The sequence below is a fragment of the Oratosquilla oratoria genome, chromosome 25 (genome assembly GCF_046742065.1).
Source record: "Oratosquilla oratoria isolate Oo_2021 chromosome 25, ASM4674206v1, whole genome shotgun sequence".
NCBI classification, from domain to species: domain Eukaryota; kingdom Metazoa; phylum Arthropoda; class Malacostraca; order Stomatopoda; family Squillidae; genus Oratosquilla; species Oratosquilla oratoria.
In genome coordinates, this window is record NC_134801.1 from 19767200 (window position 1) to 19771995 (window position 4796).

Consider the following 4796-nt stretch of genomic DNA (forward strand, 5'->3'; position numbering starts at 1 on the left):
ATAGTGTATGGTATGTATTCCAATGATACTTTTAAGAAAGTTTACAAGACTGAATGTTCTTTGATCAAAAGTATCATGTTCTTAGTATGAATAGAATCCTGTGGTTGTGCTGTGTTATGTCCTTGTGTGAATAAAGTCTCTCATTTGTAATTTTAAGGCATGTCTTGCATTAATAAATGTAATGAATGTTTTAAATTGTATTTTATTCCATAATGTATAAATATGTATTTCTTGAAATATTAAGTATTGTGAAATACCTTCCTGTTGGAGCACACCCCATTATGAATTATCAGATGATGCCAAGCTCAGAACTGTAACATAATTTGGCAGGGAAACTCACTCTGCTTTCCCATTGGCTGAAGATCTTTAACATACATACATATACCAAGGCTTTTTCCCCCTTTCAAGGGAGGTAGCCAAAGAGGGAAAGGCATAAAAACACTCCCACCCATTTCATCCCTAAATACACTCCACACCCTCCCACCCTCCCTCTCATCTGAGCACCTCCTGGATGACGGGTCATCCCTGCACCTTGCCCACCGCCCTGGGTCAGAAGCAGTGTCGCAAGACACAGCACATCCACAGCAAGGCCGCTTCATTAAATCGGCGACCCCCCCACTCCGTCCCCCTATTGCATAAAAGGAGAAGACGGGGAGAAATCCCTTCGGGCTGCGTCAAATTTTGCTCAAACATACTACCTCATCCCCCATCCCCCCGCCCATTCCACCTCATGCAATCACAACATCATCCATATACAACCATTCTCCATTCACCCCTGTCTTCTGTCCTCTCCCGTCCTTCCTCAACAGACATTCCCCTCTTCCCCAAAGCCCCCTTCACCCCATCCATCCACCTCATCCTAGGACGTCCCTTCATGTTCACTCCCTCCACATCTGCCTTCCATACCTCTTTTACTAGACTTTCTTCACTCATTCTTTCCATGTGTCCAAACCATCCTAATATTCTTTCATCAACCCTATCTCCCAGCTCCCTTTCCACCCCTGTTCTCCTCCTCACCTCCTCATTTCTCACTCTATCTAGCCTAGTAACCCCCATCATACTTCTCAGACACCTCATCTCAAACACATTCAAACTCCTTCTCTCTTCCTCTCTTATGTTCCATGTTTCTGCCCCATACAGTGCTGTTGGCACAATCACTCCTTCATACAGTCTCCTCTTAGCATCCATTCCCAAATGTCTATTCCTCATTACACTTTTTAATCCACCAAGGCATTTACTCGCTTCTCTCAATCTACATTCTACCTCCACCTTCACTCTACCTTTTCCTGCCACATTTGCACCCAAGTATCTAAAACTATCCACTTCCTCCAGTCGCTCTCCCTTAATGTTCACTTCCAGTCTACTGCCACTTTCATCCCTTGTACATCTCATCACCTTACTTTTACCCACATTTACCTTTAGCTTTCTTCTATCACATACTCTCCCAAACTCTGCCACCAGCTTCCTCAATCCCTCCTCCAACCCTGCCACAAGCGCAGTGTCGTCCGCAAACAACAGCTGGCTCACCTCCCACTTTTCTCCATTTTCTTTAACCATCTCCAATCCCTGACCCACTGGCCTAGCATTCACCTCTCGCACTACCCCATCCATGTATAAGTTGAACAGCCAGGGCGACATAACGCATCCTTGACGAAGTTCCACCTTTACTTCAAACCACTCACTTCTTTAAACTACCACTTTACTTACGTTTTGCCATACTTGAAACATTGGTTCCCATTCATGAGGTATAAAAGGGCTAGGCAGAGACCAGAGAGAAGCAGAGAGAGCTTCAGAACAAGAAGAGAACTGAGAAGACAAGAAAAGAAGCAGACACCCAGGCAGTATCGTAACCATTGAGGTCTAACCAAAGCATGTTACTGCATATAAGCTCATTCATGGTAGGTTTACCTACCAGTATTGAACATTGGGAAAAGTTTATTTTGCTGGCAATAGGCTTACCTTTTCTGCCAAAAGGTACCCCATCCTCACCTTCACGAAGTGCGCGCTGTTAGTAAATGTATTCATAAGTATAAACTTATTTATGTTGAACTAATGAGGAGGGCACTGCAGACCATCTAGCAGTTGTTTTACATTTTTGACTACTGCCTAGCTTTTGCCGAGGCAGCATAGTATTTTCCTCTACTTTTCCTTATTTCAATTTGATTTTTTATTCAGTTAGTTTACCTTTTGACTTTGATGTTCTGTTGGTCAGTCTCTTTTCTCTGATATATAGTTCTCTGGTGGGACTTATTTTGGTTTTTGCTGTTTAGATTTTCTTGTTATTCTGCCCCCATAGTTTCTTTTAGACTTTCTCCTCCTTTGACAAGAAAGTCTTGTGGCCCACAAATATACCAGTCGATTGCCTAAGTTGCAATAAAAAGCTAGCTATAAATGCTAAGGTACTTAGGTGTACCCACTGTAAAGAGTGGTCACGCTGCATATGGTGGGTTAGAGGATGAAGACTTGATTTTCATGACCAATAGAGGGAAATTGGGCTTTAGATGGTACTGTTCAACCTGTGTAGTAGATGCTGATGACATGGATAGCAAAAGAAGGACTGTTGATGAGTTTAAGGAAAAGTTTAATGAGATGGAGTCCCTAGTGTCTAAGTCAATGCAAATGTTTGGACAGCACCTAGATGACTTAGAAGAGAACTGTGGAACAGGTCCTAAAGTTCAGCCAGTGATGCAACCAGTTAGATTTACTGAAATTGTTAAAAAAAAAAGCTCTTAAGGAGGATAGAGAGTCTATTGCTGCTGTTGGGAGCCATGGCAAAACAAAAGCTTTGGAAAACCAAGATCTGCTAATCATTAAACATAAAGATGGCACTGAAACAGCTGATGCTAATGTTGCCAGTTCCATCAGTGAAATTGAGGAGGCCTTGGGAGAACTTCAAGTAACTAGCTGCAAGAAAATCAAGTCAGGAAGCTTGCTTATTAAATTCCCCAGTAAAGAAGTGATGAACAAGGCCTCGCATACTATTGATGATCATTTAAGTCCAGACCATATTATGAAGGTAACAGAGCCAAAGAAGATGCTTCCAAAAATTACTGTTCCTGACATAAGTTTCTCTATCCCAGATGATGTCATTATACCAAGCATTCTTAGAAAAAATCCTAACATTCAGCAGCTAGTCAATAATGGTTATGCCCTCTCCCTCATCTTTGGTAAGTCAAGGGATAGTAGTAAAACTGCTGTCTTAAAGATGTCCCCTGAATAAGTAAGATCTGAAATTGTTAAGAATGAGTGCTATATCTATGTGGGTCTTAACTGATGCAAAGCCTACAATTGCTTCTGGGTTACAAAATGTGGTCATTGTCAAGGTTTCAGACATAAGTCAGCAGATTGTCCTAAGAAAGACAGCAGACCAGTCTGTGCTTTCTGTGCTGGAGATAATGATTCAAGATCATGTTCAAAAACAAATTGTTTTTGCCTGGAGAATCGAACATCACCCATAGATAATTTTGCTACCAGCTTTTCCTCTCCTGTGATGATTTCTCATCAAAGGAAAATAATAGAAAATACAAATTTTGCTTGTTCAAAAAACATGCCAGAGTCTAAGCCAACTCTTTGAAAGTTGCTCTACTGAATATGCGATCAGTATGTAACAAAGTTACATATGTTGAAACTCTTAATGAATTTGATCTTGATATACTAGGTTTAACGGAGACCTGGTTGCTTTCAACTGATCTTGGGGTCGTGTGGGCTGCCCTCCATGGATCCTATTCAGTTTTTCATATTCTGAGACTCAAAGGAGCTGTGGGTGGTGTAGCTATTACTCACTCTACTGCTCTCACTATGGGGCAGGAAGAGATAGCACTGCAGTGTACTGCCTTCAAGATCATGAGAGCAAAATTTACATCCCACAGTGAGACAGTACATTCGATTGTTGTCTACTGTAACCCCTGGTTGGTGATTGTTGTTGGTTACATAAGGTGGACTTAATGCGGGCAAGATAAACTCCAAAACCGGAGTTTCTTCTATTTATATACCAAATAATATGGTTTGATATTAAACTATATATGGGCTCTGAGGGCAAAATACAGTAAAGTGCTGGGCCTTTACCTCGGGCACACCTGTGTCTAGCAGGCACTTGACCTAGCCAGGTTCTGGCTGGCAGGCTTTTGACCTGCCCAGCTCTCCTCTTTTGGTTACATTATTGCCGATTAATATAGGGGGTTAGTGGGTTGTCATAAGTAAAGGTGTTAGTCTGGCTATTCTATCCATTGTGGTTAGTTCTACTTATGGGGGTTAGTTGTATGGTTGGTGGGTATGGTTAGGTATGTTATATATATGTTAGCTTTTGGGTAATGTAATAGAGGTTGGTATAATAAAGGGGGTGTAATGGGATTCTCTGGTGACATTTGGTATGTTCGTGTAGCAATATCTTGTTTGTCAGAATTCTGCTGCGTTAGGTTTCTGTAGTAAGGGGATCACCTCGAGAACATAGTCCGCCTTTGTTTAAAGTGCGCTCACTTTCAGCAGACGGAACTGGATCTCCCTCCGTCGAAACTAGGAGAGTGGGTTGACTGGTGGAGAAAGGTGGTAGCTTCAGGAAGACGGCTTGGACAGCGTTAGCAGCAGGTAAGTAGGTGTCGAAGGTAGCAGTGGTGATGGTGGCAGCAATGGAAGATGGGTCAATTTTGTCGCTCTGGGTCATCATCCGTTGTAGTGGGTTTTAGGCGATGGACACAAAAGAGACTAGTTGGTCATTTACTGGGTAAACTAGAACTGACTTATGAAGATTTGTAGTCTCTATCTACAATAAGTAATTTGAGACTTTGGAGAAGCAAACT